The following is a 15,432-nucleotide window of genomic DNA, read 5'->3' as shown; positions in this document are numbered from 1 at the left end:
ACATTGCTCTTTATTTTAGATACAGCAACTAAATAACAGAAAAGACAGAAAAAAAGATCCAAAAGTAAGTAGAACTGACACAGAATTCCAGTCTTACATGTCCAGCCTAATTCGCAAAGGGCCCACTAAAAATATTTTAAAATACTTGCAACTGCATATTCCAAATACATTCTGAAAATTTATCAAGATTCTTGTGGCCCTTTTTTCTGGCCCTAATAAAAATTCCAGGTCTTCCTGAAAACGTGCCAAGGGTTTACAGGAAAAGCAAACAGGCAGACACATCCCCACTACTGCTCTGGTTCCAAGCACGCTTTTTAAAGGGAAGCCTCCCGCTTGCCCCGACATTTGCTCTGTGCCTTGGAGCAGCCCCAATACATGCAAGCTTGAATCCTTGTGGGTAGAACTGAACCCGGGATGTGCACAAGGGCTCGCTGAACGTGCCCAAAGCACTCATGGACTTTCAGGCCCTGGGACCTCACCGGGACCAGTCCAGTGCAAACCCACCTGAAACCAGCACACGAACGCGTGCTGCATCCTGCGCACCCTGCTCATCTGCTCCTCCTGCATCTCAACGCTTGTTTACAGAAACACCACTGAAAAATCACACGCTACTCCAGAAGGTAACAAAAGACAAGTTTTTCCAAACAAACTGCAACATTTTTAAACTCCAGCCTAGGGCAAGCTACCCCTGACCTGGCCCTGTAACAATTCCACGTTTTCCTCAAACGCTCTTCGTGGATTTACAGCGAATTCAAATCAAGGTATCCCAGGACATTCTCAATGTTGCTATAGAAAGTCTCCGAACTCCCAAAATTTATCAGGCATAAAACACGCCAGCCACAAAATAAAAAAATCAGCTGTCCGTACTTAACACTGGCCTCAAGATCTAGTCATAAACTTGGTGCATCACACATCAGTATCAAACAAACGATGCACTTCTGTGCCTTTGACAAATTGACCCAACTCAATCAAGTGGTGAATCAATGGCTGGAATCAAACAAAAAGTCATTCAGAAGCTACTTTTGTCAAAGGAAATTAGGTTTCCTGTCCCAGAGCCTGCACACCAACTCCAACTTAGCTTCCACTTAGCAAACACATGCCTGTATTTCTGCAACTTGACTACTGTAAATCCAACACCAGCCTGCAGCGTCTTACACAGGCTTCTCCTCCCCTTGAGGACCATCCTCATGCTTTCATGCTTTGGATAACATTTACAAGTAGAATCCATTCCACTAAGATCAAGTTCCACTATCATGAACACCGGATCTGCAGACTAATGGGTACCCAACAGTACAAATCTGACTGCGTTTCTAACAAATTATTATTCTACTATACATGTTTACGCTAGCTTTGTACTCTTATTCCAGGTTCATGCCAAATGCTAGAGAACAGATACCATCTGATATGGCACCTCGCCCAATAGTTGGTTGTTTTTTTCTAAATGAACGTGAGCTGGCAGAGAAAGTTTATACATCAGATTAGCACTTTGTATCTCTTAATCACAGTTTTATAACATATAGTAGATTCACTACAGTTAGATTTACTCTATCATCAAACAACAGCTTAAGAAAGAAACAGTTCTGCAGTTTTAGGTGGGCTCTAACACATCCTAATTAGGTAGGATAACAGAGAAGCCTGGCAGGCTGCTGTGAATAATAATTCCCCCAAACATACCAATCACTAGTTTGGTACCAAATATGATATGTTAAAGGGAACAGCTAATGCTCTGGGCAGCTCTGAAAAACGTTTAATGCTCAGACATAAACAGGCTGCTACATTTATCCATGGAAAACAGAAGCCTGGATACAGAAACAATAAAATCTCCTACAACAAAAACATTGTCACTAGTCCCTTTACCTTTTCTCTCTTCCATAAGAAACCTGACAAAGAGTGTGTCAGCATATATACACATACACAGGGGTACCTTTTTTTTCTTGCTGCTTAAGAATATTCCTTTTTTTTTTTTTTACCATGATAGTCTGAAAATAAATAAATTCTATCAACTGGCCTGGAAACATATAGTCTTTTAATTACACCCAAAAAAAAAAAAACCTGAAGCTGCATACAAGTCCTTTGGATAATTTTATTACAAATTTGCTTTACACCTGCTGAACCTGACAGCTACGCGTGCTGTCCCAGTGGTTCGGAGGACAGGTAACAGCACAGGCACAGCACAGATGCATTGACCTCTCTGCCTCTTGTCCAACTGCATCCCTGCATCCAGGTTGATTAAGAAAACAAGGCACCAATACCAGAGGTGATGAAGAAAACCAAAAGGGCAAAGCCCTGGATTTGTGATGTTTCAGCAGGACGGCACTCAAGACACAAAGCGCACCGTGAGCAGGTTGCAGAACTGAAGCTTTAGCATGGGGTCCACGGAGCCGTGCTCCCGCTGGCTGCCCTCCTACTCACAGCGTTCTCCCAGGGCTCTTCCTAAGGCACAGCAGTTCTACACCAAACTGCTTCCAAACTTAAGCAAGAAGTGTTTGAGAGAAGTTTTCATCCATAACCGCTTAGAAACGGTATAATGGAAAACTTCTATAAACAAACTGGTGAGCCATGTATTTTAAATGGATGTTGGATGTCCTGCATATATTATTAGACATTCATTTCAATCAGAATGAATGTTTCCTCATACTTTACAAGACACGTTTTTTTTCTTCTTTTAATTGTATTGACTAATTACTCTAAACAACTCCATTTGCTCTTTCACATCTTCATTTGAGAGAGCACACAATATGAATGAGCCCTTATTAAGATTCTCCAACTACCTGATAAATCTGCAATTAGGAATTCTTTCCAACCTTTTGAATTTAAAGGAAAACATTTTTAAAATTACGTGTATAAGCTCAGTTGTAATACATTTTAATGTTATCTCATTTTATGCATTTTTACTTTATCTCTAAATTGCTATTTTTAAATGCCCTCCCCCTTTTTTTTCTCTCAATAATATATGTCAACTGTCAACCTGCATAAAAAAATAATCTGTAATTCTACCTAATTAACCTTCTTCGTGATTTATCATATGGTCAACCTTTGGTAGTTTTCCTTATAAGCAACTTAAAGCATGAGATGCTTCTTACACGTTCATCTTTTCACTCTAGTGCTTTGTTTTTACTTTTCATCTCAAGAATACAGCTTCATTTCCAAATACTAAAAAAAATAAATTTTCCTTTCCTCATCTGAATTGTTTTCCTTAGCTCAGGCAATAAATATTTGTATTCTGTACTTCAGCTTTAGTGACCTAATTTATGGCAACAGTCTCTGTCTTTCCGTGCCAATTTGAGAGTATGAAGCATACGAGATGACAAAGCCAGTTTCCAATTTTCTGAAGAAAAAGAATTACAACCCTGAAAGGGGAAAAAAAATCACCACCCAAACCCTCAGCTAAAAATAACAGTTACTGTCTACTTATCTGAGTACTCAATCCCCAGAAACGCCAAGCACAGTCCTGAGTACTATTGCAAAATAAGCTGCAGATGAAGCCTATTTGTTGGTTTTGCCTAGAGCAAAGTAGTATTTAATTACTGAACTATGAATCTCCTCCCCAAAGTCATATGCTATGTGACCCAGGAGATTGGGATTCCGGCTGTTCCAGCAGAGACCAGTGACAGTATATTCAATATCACACTTCCCATGCAATGGCTAAAAAGCTGCAACTTCCGTGCTTTCTGGAATTAAAAACACAGCTTCCTGGACATCTGATGGTGATTCTTGGCAGTCGTTTTTTGTAAATCCCTACATTGACTGGAGATATTTCTGCTACTGCTACTCAGTGCTGTTTAGGTTCTTAAACTTTTTTTCCTGTTACAGTGCACCACAAGAAGAGATATTGAGAGGCAGGTGGGAGATTTTTCTCCTCATTTCCTATGTCAGAATAGCAAAGAGAAATCACATATCAGTAATTTTAAAACCTTTCAACAGTTTCGGGGACAATTAAAATAGACATTTTTTTCCAGGAACAACTTTGCTGCACAATAATTACAAACTTGTTGAAATGGAAGTAGTTCTTCAGGACCAAATGTTATTCCTTCAAAATTTAGAAGTCAAATCCAGCTGCTTAGAACATGCATCCATATGCCAGTAAAGTAACCAGAAAGAAAGTTTTGTTTCAATTTTGAATACTTTATGAAAGCAACCCTTGCTTGACTCTCCACAAGATCCCAAAACCAAACATCCCGTCTCACTCTGGTGAATACAGAGAGGGGGCTTTTAAGCACAGAGCTCAAATCCACTGATGGAGGCAAACTAGGATTAAATGAAAATTGTCCAGAAGTACTAGTTAGCAAGTCACAACCCTCTTTCAATACTTAAACCATTTTTCAGAGAACAGGAGGAAAGACAACCAAACATTATGAAAATATAGATGGACCATCTAATCCAGACCAAAGCAACTGTTCAGATAGGAAGAGCCAGCAGCTCTATGGGAAGGATCTTCATGGTTAGATTGTCCTACCTCCACACAAGCTAGCCAAATGCTCCTGGCAGCAAAACTGGCAATGTGGCATTTCTAAAGCTGATTAGAAACAGTTAGCTTCTGACTGATTACCAGAATTATCACATTTACCTGAGGAAAAAGTAGTATAGCTTCGGTCAGCATGGATTACTTCAAAACATGACCTGCAAAATCCACCTTCTAGGTTATGCATAGTAACTAACCTGTATGTATTCTGCACAGGAGAAGGAAGCACCGGATAAACGCTTGGCATTACTCGAGAGAGACACATCTGCCCCCAGAATGGAAAAATTTCTTACTGGGGGGCCATCACACAAACAGTGGAATCAAGCAAGTTGCAGAGATTCCATTCTTAGGTCATGTCCTTTTAGACCAAGTTACAAATCTTCAGGAATACCTAATTTAAACAAATTAAGACTTTTGCAATCAACTATATAGACCCTGCCTCACGAAAGCTTTGTCAAATTGCTTAACAGCTTCACTGAGTAAGTGCTGAAATAGCAACCTGCTGATATTCTCTGGATCTAGACACAGAAAACCAATAGATTTATCAAATGCAAGAAATATTAAAATTGGAATAAGCGTTACCTGCTATGTTGTATAAAATCCAATGCAATATACCTCTTAAACATCCACCCAGTTTTAAGCGTGCAAATATATGACTGTTAATGTTCTGTGTTGCATAAAGCTCTACTGAAAGATTAATTATGGATGAATGTGGGAGCACACCCCTTAATCCTCACTTGGATCAAGCTGTGTAAGAATTTCAGAGAAAATAAGTGAATGAGAAGAGCACTTGAATCAGTCAAAATAAAGCCTTATCAAGAGCTTCTGCTGAGACTAAGGGAGGGGAGGAGCATCATCCAAAAATGTCTTCTATTTGTGACTACACATCATCAAAAAATGAGCACAAGTGCTATGGGTCAAACTTTTTGATCAAGAATGGGCAGAAATTAAACTACTGAAGCTAAAAATGGAGTTAATGATCTCTGTACCATGCTAAGTTTGTGCTCTCAGCTGATTTATTCTCATTTTCACTGCTGGAAAACCCACTGAATCCCATGGCGTGTAAGCCTGATCAAGAACATTCCATTTTTTCCAGTATGTTGTTCCTGATGTTCCCACAATAGATCATTCAGAGCTCTAAGGGACTGTGTCAACTGAATTGAATGATATGGTCGCCTGCTGCTACATAAATGCAAAGGCAAAGCTGAGTGGGTTTATTTTCAAAACAGGAGACATTGATCCTGTGACAATGTTCCATTACCCTGACTTCACTTCTATTAGAGACAGTGATTACATCTACATCAATCGCCTGAGCTGATGGATATTGGTGCACTAACAGTGACACAGTTTTTCACTATGCTGCTGCTGCTGCCCTGCATACTGATGGGTTACAAAGAAGATTCATTCTGAGCCTGAATTAATGCTGCTTACCTGTCAATGCAAACTACTAAAGTTTTAGCATGCTTTTGTAATAAATTCGTTTTCAACTTTTTTGTTTTGTGGAATGGTGCTTAGTGACCATGCAGCCTGGCACCAATTCTGTTTGTTACGACCGATATATTTATAATGCTACCAGAAGGTAACATAACAGCACCTGCAGTTCTCATAGTAAACGGTGGAAAGGTATCTCTGCATGCCTAGAAGAGCATCCCTATCTCGACTAGGGATTTTTTCCACAAAAGGTGTATGGATTCCTCTTCCATTTCACAGCGTTGTCACCCTTTTACATCTTCTCTCCATTGTATTTGCTATCTTCAAGCTGGTGATCCATCTTCTGGCTTTCACCTCCTGATCTGACATGCAATCTTGAGCCTGTGGTCATGCATTTGCCCTGTTTTTCACCTCCTCACCACACGTTGCCTACGCTAACTCTGCTCTCCTGCATTCATCTCTCAGAACACTTGCAGGAGCGCTGACTTTATCTGTACGTCCTTCAGTAATTTCTCACTCTGTTCTTCCTTCAATGCTTTTCTGTTACAACAGACGAGTTCCTAACAATTTGCACAGTAAAATCTGGTAGTTGAGTAAGATTCAATTCATCTTTAACACCAGTGATTTTTATTCCACCTAAACTATTTTATTTTTCCTTGTTTGTTTAGACTTGCGCCCTGAGCCACATCCTGAAGCACCTGCAGGACACAAGGCCTCTGCCTGACTCACTTCGGTGTTGTTTACCACATAGGGTTCCTCATTAGACAGTTTTTTTGAATAATGCCCATAATAACACTGAAAGGAGGTGATCTGAAGCCATGTCTGCCCAGAACAACAGAGCCCAGCAGAGGTACAAGCCAGCAGCACGTGCACGGGCGCAGGAGCGGGGCAGGCAGAGCGGCGTGCAGGCCCGGGGCACCATGGCACCTGCCGGAGCCAGCCTGGGCCTCCCCACAGCGCTGGCCTCTGCAGCCCGTGGCTGGGCACTCCGCTCAACTCCACTGCGTGCTGCTCACGTAGAACTTCTTCATAACCAAACAGAATACAGAAAGACCCCAGATGTTCTTCTGATGTGCCCTAGTGCTTGCGGAGACGAGCCTTTAGGAACCCAAGAAGGCCTTGCATCGGGGTCTGAGAGTATTTGCATTCAACTGTACAGTTGTGGGTTTTGGTAGGGTCTAAAGTTTTGAATCACTCATTGGAGACGACAAGTGCCTCATGGCCTCAAGGGGTGGGTCTTCTGTGAAATGTCTTCTGTGAAATGCTAGCTTTTTATGTTTTATTAGGTTGCTTGTGCTACTCAGGTAATTATCCTAAATTCCTGCATTTCTTTGAGCCCAATCTCTCCTTCCAGTGAGCAACCAAGCGACAAACTAAAACCAACCATGCTTACACTGGCCTGGATGCAGCTACACAACCTGGACCTTGTCCAACAGAGGACCCCCTCACATGTCCTGCCCTCGGTATATAAGCCTGAGCGCTCATCTCAGCTTTCTAGCACCAGCAAAGCTAGCATCAAGTACAGGTTTTGTTTTCAACTTGTAAGTTAAGAGAAGTACATTAATCCTAACCACATACATGGAGCAAGAAAAGCATCTCCTGTAGCACGTGGCAGAGAGAAGAGCTGTCCCATGAACCTGTCTGGAGTAAAGGATTCACAAAACTGGATGAGTGCCTTTCCCGGCTGCTACATAACTTCAAAAAGCTTTTGGGCTATCAGTCATAGTACATAACTTCTGCAGTGAGGATACAAACATACAATTCGATCAGGGAGAAAAAAAAAAAGATTTAACTAGGTGTTCTGCTCACAGAGCAGGTGAAGAGGTGTTGACCTATTCTAAATGTAAATTAAACTGACTTGTTTCCCCATTATTAAGCCTAGGCTTATATACTTTTCCCATGACAAAAGAAGTTTTGGAATTATGTACTCTGGCAACATCTAGTTTGGGGATAACAAATAATTTATTTGAGATTCCCTTGTGAGTGCATGAAAGCTGCCAATTTTTTCCTGAGGCAGATGTTTTGTGACTACTAACAGCTCCGAGTCCACTGTTTCTGAAAAACAGAGGGTGAAATGGAAAACCTCTATGAGAAAATAGAATAATGGAGTATGAAAAAGAAAAAAATCTAGCAACCTCACAGGACACGGAGAAGAACTTTCAATTACAACTTATTACAATTTCGAGTCAGGAAAATATAAACCACTAACACGAAAGATATCACCCCAGCTCTAGTGATTGTTAATCAAGAGCAACTACATCACAGAATCTCAGAACTGAAGGGGTTGGAAGGGACCTTGAAAGATCATCGAGTCCAACCCCCCTGCCAAAGCAGGTTCCCTAGAGCAGGTTGCCCAGGTAGGCGTCCAGATGGGCCTTGAATATCTCCAGAGAAGGAGACTCCACAACCTCCCTGGGCAGCCTGTCCCAGTGCTCCGTCACCCTCACCGTGAAGAAGTTCTTTCTCGTGTTGGTGCGGAACTTCCTGCGCTCTATCGTGTGTCCATTACCCCTTGTCCTGTCCCCACAAACCACTGAAAAGAGGTTGGCCAAATCCCTCTGTCTCCCACACTTCAGGTGTTTATACACATTGATGAGATCCCCTCTCAGTCTTCTTTTCTCCAGGCTGAACAAACCCAGGTCTCTCAGCCTTTCCTCATAGGGAAGATGCTCCAGGCCCCGTATCATCGTTGTGGCCCTCCGCTGGACTCTTTCCAGGAGAAAAGATCAGAGCCTGCTACTTACTGGAGGGGAAGCCTGATTTATTTCTCTTTTTTTTTCTAACTGGGCTGAATAAAAAGCCAACTGTGCCCTTCAGATAGGGAAAACAATGAATTAATGGTATTAGGATTACAGTATGTTTTTATAATGCCTCCTGACTACTTGGGACAAGGCCAGTATTACTTATGAGTCATGGACAGGTAGATTGGTACTTATAAATGTCAATAGTAGAAATACACTACTTTAGACATGTTATTCTACATTAACCCAGATATTAAACATGTTGAGAATGTAACTGCAGCTGAACGGTGGAATTTGGTATTGAAAATATGTGCCAACGTTGATCATATTTAGTGTTAAAAGTTCTCTACAGCCACGAAACATATCCTAAAAGCCTGGAATAAATTAAACATAAGCTGACAAGCTTTTTCTAGCCCCAAGATGTTCACCAAAAAGATTTAAAGACATGTAACCCACGATTGACTGTAGCATTATGCATGAATGAGGAAGGCTTAAGAAAGTTTACCCTCAGATTAAAAACTCAACTCTATTTCCTTTACCAAGTATTTTCACATCTACCTGAGTTACTAAAGTAGCCTTAAATGAACCAGTGGGAATATGCGGGTAAATAACCATTATGAACTGAGAACCTAAGAAAAAAGGAAAAAAAAAACTTCTGCAAAACCAAAAGTAACATATATGTGCAACTGGCCATATGAACATTTAAAAAAAAGAAAACTTGTAAATCTACATTTGATGTGTTTGTTCCCACATGCCTCCAACTATCCCTGCCTTATTATATCGCTTATCTGCAAAGCAAAACGTACTTTCCTCACAACCACTCCACCTACAACACTTGCTTTTCATTCCCAAATAAAAGTCTAATGAAACTGAATGCAACGACAGTATTAAAAAAGGAGCAAACTGCTTCTCTGGGTCTTTAAAAGCTGTCTTATAGCTAGCACGCTTTTCTACAAGAACAATCAGATTGCAGTATCTGAGCTTAAATAACAAATCAGTTACCAATGCAAACAAAACCATGTACACCAGGAGAGTACGAAACCATCTTCAAGCTTTTTTTTTTTTTTTTTAATTAAAGACTAGTAAGTAGGAAGAAATAACTATATCAGGGCACTCCTCAGAAAAGGGAGCTGAAAGAATTAAAATGAATTAACCACTTAATTTACTTTGGAAAAATAAGTGTTAAAGGGGATCATAAACCTAATGTATTTACTTTAGCACCTCAAGATTTAACTTCTGATGGACTTTGAAATTAGGTAGCTAAATTTTCCAGAAACACATAAACACTTAGAAGCCTTATTAAAATTGACTTCTAATTAAGAGGATGTAAAGTACTTGCCTTCTCTGGGTACCTTCTAAGACCAAGTTCACATCTCTCTCAAAAAACATGAAATAAAGAAATAAATAATTAAACACTGTCTGACAGACATTACATTCTGGCTTTCATATATTCAAAGATCTTCTCATCTGTTAAATTCAAATCAATTATTTTGATAGGGATTTAATACCCATGATCTTAACCCTCCTGATGAGGCTGGGTATGGCAACACATGAAGCATCAGCCGCAGGCACGATGACCGCACGCAATGACTTGTCTGTGCTGTGGCACACAGTACGATCAATGCAGTTGTCTTATTTTATATTTACAACCTAAAAATAAAAAATGAGACTGAAGTAACATTTTCATTTCTGCTTCCACTGCCCTGTATGCCGTTCTGCAATACTGGTGCAATCTATTACAGAAGAAATAGAGAAATAAAGCAACCCCAAAGCCAAGCAACCTCTCAGATGCACTGCCCAGCCAAAACAGCAGGACAAGCAGGAGTTTGCTGAGATGAGTCTGGAAACATCTGTCCAGAGGCAAGCTAAGGGCTGGTGGCGTGGGTCGTGGGGACAGAGAACTGCTTTTGGAGGTGATGCCTTCTTAGGATCCAAGGCAGCAGTGTTTGAGCAGGTGGAGTTAAGGATTGCTCAGCAGCTTTGTAACTGCTCAGATGGAGCACGGCAGAACTAAAACCCTTGTGACAGCACAAGCAACATATGGTAAAAGACTGACATGAAAGATTGGGCATTCCTGGGCTACTGTTCTCTTATCAGCTCTTTCTTGCAGCTGTCATCTCCACCACACGCTCTAGAATGAGTTAAGGAAATGACTTGCGGAGCAGATGGCCCAGCTTCCACTGTGGGACAAGCCACTGCACCCCACAAGGAGAGCTGCACACACGGGGCGCTTGCCAGGACACAGGTAGCTATGACAGAAACACCTCGCCCCAGTAACCGTCCAACAAGGGCCAGAACATTTCCTAAGCCTGCAGGTGTCCCTCCACAATTTACGTAGTTTTCAGGTTCTTTGCACACCATAGTGCATACACACATTCAGTCTCAGCATCTCCACATCCCACTCTGTACCGTATCTCAAAGCTTGACTGTTCCAGTTGTCATGAGCAAAAAGCACTATCTAGGCCTTACTACTGTGTATTTTGGCAGAGAGTATCTCAATCTATGTTAGCTGTACCTCTATTTCCTTATGAAATAGCACCGATTTTTCCATTTAAGTATATGCATTTAACAAAAAACTTGCTTATGCTTCCAGAGGTCGTCTAGCCAGTGATTCAATCTCCCTTCCTACCTTCAGCATCTGTTTGTTTTTGTTCCATCCTCCCTCCTAAATGAAGCTGTATCAAGGGTCTTTGGGCAAAATATTAAGAATAGTGTATATGCTGAGGTGATGGGCCTATAAAACACAGAAAATACATACAGTACAGTCATCATCCTTGACAAGATCTTCCATACTCTGCAGTATATCCTTTCTTTACTGGGAGCTGTTCCAGTGTCTCAATCATCAAGAGCGGTCTTTTCTTTTACTGAACACTGAAAAATAAAAACAAGCTTCCTTCCTCGTTTTCTGAAAATGAAATATTTTACCTAACAAATTATCCTAGACTACGGGCAATGTTGAATGAGTGCCAAGATCTGATTCTTCCTTGGTTAAGTCTAGAGATATATTTACACTATTGTAAAGGAAACATTCCTAGAGACGCTATGAACATGCCTGCCCAGATGAACAGCCCCAGATGGCTCCTACACAGTGTAAAGTCACCTGTATCTGTAGAAGCAAATCGCACAGGTTTTCTCTTAAGATTGAAGAGATGAACCAAATGTCCTTCTTGCTCAGTTGGCACAGTACAGAGGGTCTTTGACTAATAAAAGGAATCTGAATACACTTGTAGAGGGATACAAAATGTATTTCAACACAATATTAAAAGGTGTTTTAAAAGAAAACTATTTACACTTCCGTATAGCACCTAGCGCATATATATATAAAAAATGTACCAAAGCAACCTGTTGTACAGAACGTTTTTGTGACGGAAGCACCCTTCAAAGCTGTATACAAATGCTTACATGAATGTCTATACACATACACCAAAAAACTTTAAAATTTTAAACTGATTGTTTTGTACAATAGATCCAAGAGAGTCTACTAAAGAAACTATTGTAAAATGGGTTGAAAAAGTCTCAATGGATCCAGTTCAGACAAGAGGTTCAAAACCAAGACATTTCCTCTTCTTTCTCACTGCTTAGGGCAACATCAAACATCTGTACTCACAAATTTTTTAATTAATTCCCCTTGAAACAAACTATTTAAAACCTGAAGATACATCATCTACATGATAAGTACTCCCCCCTCCATTAAAAGGCGGTATTTTGAATTAAACAGTCTCCTCTGCTGGTGTAGTTAGAAACATGATCATGGTTTCATGTTTTGTTTAGAGAAAACAGTTCCTCTCGGAAGAGTTAAACATCAGCAGAGATGGAAATGTATCATGGCTTATAACTGGAGGCTACTATTACATAAGCAGCTGCAGTGAAATTGTCTTCAAGTTGTCCCACAAGTGACCTCTATGCTATCTTTTGCAGAATTAAGCTACCACATTAACTACTGCTAGTTCAGATTTAAAGAAACTTGGTAGGACCGCTTTTGAAAAAAAGAAACCCGCTCTGCTAGATTATCTTTACCTCACCTCCAGCACAGGAATCACAGGTTCTATACGTGAAAAATTCTGCTCACCCATTTCCAGTAATAGGAGTGTTATTTGAAAATAAAGAGATGATAGAGGTGAAGAAGTCCGTGACTTTGTCAGATTACATTATACTTTAATAAGGACTGCACAAATTGCTCGCAACATTTTGAAAAATTCTCTGTATTTTTCAGACTCCAAAGAGCTCCCATCATCTTTTCTTACAATATTTATAAAGCTGAGATGTTTTTACTTTACAGAATTGCCTTTTAATATTGAGTAACGCTACTCAAACCTTCATGATGCCATTTCTCTAGAATAAATCTGAAAGCCTATTTTTCTTCCACTCCAAGATTTAGAAACAAATTCAAGTCTACATGCGTTATTTAGGCATGCTCAAGGTATTATCTACCTATAAGGCTGGAAAACACACACTGTGAATACTACCATGCCCAAATATTTTAGCTGTACCACCCTAATGCAATGACAACAGGGAAAATAATTTCAGTCTTTACACCCATTCACTTGCATCTTCTAATGGCAACCAACACAGCTGGACCTACTACTAGTTTCTTAGGTTGACTAGGGAATCCCATTAGGAAATTTGTGTGTACCCCATCTTGTTTTTAGAAGATGGAAAGGAACTTGTGAAAGTATAAGGAGCTATGGATTAATCCAGAAGAATATTTCAAACTTGTTACAGTCCCGTTGACTTCAATTGCTTAAGTGATTTGTTGGAGCACAGCCAGTACAATAGTACCTTGCAAGAGCAAGGCCATAAAGAACAGTCAGCAATTTCCTTTTCTAGGTTGTGGGGGCCTACTTGCCAGATAAGGCTTTTTAAAACCAACTCCCTCTGTCTTTGAGTGCCCTCTATAGACCTAAGATAGTACACAAGGAGGGCTTGCTAAAAAACTTTCAGGGATAGTGATTTAAAAAAGAAAAAAGAAAGAAAAGACATCTGCTACACCCACAAGCCATTTGTTAAATTACAGCATATATTAACAATTCTGCAGATACAAACGCAGTATCAGCTAGCTGCTGCTGAAAGAACAAATACTCGATTGTGCTCTTGCACAATGCGTAAGCACTGCTGTTGCTAGACGGGTTCAGAATGAATTTTCCCTTTAGTAGAAGTAAGGTAATCTCGTCTGCCTTGCAACTCTAGCCATGTAGGACAGAGAAGACTGAAGATAAGAAAGTACGTTTAAGAAAAGTATGCAAAGTCTAGAGGAGTGATAGAGGGATTACAGTTACATACATTTTAAGCAAACAATTGCAAAATCATTACTATACATTAAACTTAAAAAGAGTCTGATAACAGCACACGGTCTGGGTATTTGCCCTCTGAACTACATACTCATATTTTCCGTTAGGAAGCCAAGACGTTAGTACTTGGAAGAAGAAAAAATAAAACACACCACCAAACCCATACGACAATGAAACCCCAGTAACTTTTGCCTTTGTTGTTGTTGTTACACACTAATGATCCACGTATCAAGTAGACAATATAGCTTTTACAAGATGTTTTGTCAAAAGGTCTATTTATTAATATTTCCATATGCTGTGAATTGATGCGTTATATTGTAACAACTCTCAATAAAATGAATATGGATTGACACATTAGACAATAACAGCTCCAAGAGGAGCTGTTAAAATACTGTTGAGTAAAAGAAGGCTTAATGTAGAGATTCAGTGGACTGCAAAAACTGATACCTAACAAATACTGTAAATGCATGTAACTGTAATTACTAATACTAAATTGTACCAAATTATCAGTCCACTTTTATGACAAATAAATAGATAAATCATTGAGTGTCCTTACCAGAACTACTCTCTGAAACCCCACAATATTGTGATGTGGCAGCAGTACAGCCCTTGGTATTACACCACCTGTAACACAAACCATATTATGATAGTTTCTATCAATATTTATTTTAATGGATGAAAAAAGGATAAAAGCTATTTTTCTACCAGTCTTTCTACTGAAAGCATTAAAACAACATTCAGTTTCCTATGGATTACAACATATGTTTACATAACAAAATAAACGAACAAAAATTAAAGACCATCTTCAGATTACTTACATGGAATGTGTTAAAAAAAATTATAGGCACAGTTTCAACTCCACTCTCTTCTCACCCTTAGCTGAAAACAAAACCCTAGCACAGAACAGAGCATTAGCTGTAATGGAATTTCTGTTCTTTTTGGCTGCTCATATTGACAAATGGGAGCTTTATGAGAATCCAGATTAAAGTTTACAAACTGCTAAGTATCGATGTGGTAGCTCTTCCAGTGCTAGCTGAAGTACACAACTAAAACGTTTCAACAGCAAGATGAAAAACAGGAATCACAAGGCCACAATCAAACCATCCAGTGTTTTTCAGAATTGACTATCCTGGATCTGAGTTTAAAATAAACAAATTAAAAAGAGCATGAAATATGAGAGAATCCTTACAAAACCCTCATGGAGTCGATTTCCACAAGCGACTTCAAAGCTTAAACACTCCCTAGGAGTTAAGTACCTCATACACCTGTGATCAGAACAATTACTGATCGTGCATTCACGAAACACAGCGGTTCCTACCACGGATATTCATTGCTTTATAATGATTTCATCTGTAATCTTACAGAAATTACGGGATTTCGAGGGAGGCTTGAAGGTAAGGGTGTAGTAACACTGTCTGGGCACAGCAGCAGCAGCCGCCACGTATCCCAAACCTGCTGTTGGAATCAGTTCTTAGCAAAACAGAAAACCTTGCCCCAAGATGGAAGAAGA

The 15,432-nt window shown here is 39.8% G+C and overlaps 1 protein-coding gene across 6 annotated transcripts in view; it reads right to left on the bottom strand.

Moving 5' to 3' along the window:
• Positions 1–15,432, bottom strand: part of TBL1XR1 (TBL1X/Y related 1) — a 111,432-nt gene that overhangs the window by 24,241 nt on the left and 71,759 nt on the right. For 3 of the 6 annotated variants that reach the window (XM_083849059.1, XM_083849062.1, XM_083849063.1), the window contains exon 3: positions 14,479–14,546. The exons of the other annotated variants lie outside the window; for them this stretch is intronic. The gene's annotated coding sequence lies outside the window, so the exon portion shown is untranslated. The remainder of the gene's footprint in view (positions 1–14,478; positions 14,547–15,432) is intronic. 6 annotated transcript variants of the gene reach the window in all.

The sequence above is a fragment of the Anser anser genome (genome assembly GCF_964211835.1).
Source record: "Anser anser genome assembly, chromosome: 9".
NCBI classification, from domain to species: domain Eukaryota; kingdom Metazoa; phylum Chordata; class Aves; order Anseriformes; family Anatidae; genus Anser; species Anser anser.
Note: the sequence above shows the minus strand (reverse complement) of the source record. Positions and strands in the feature narration are given on the sequence as shown.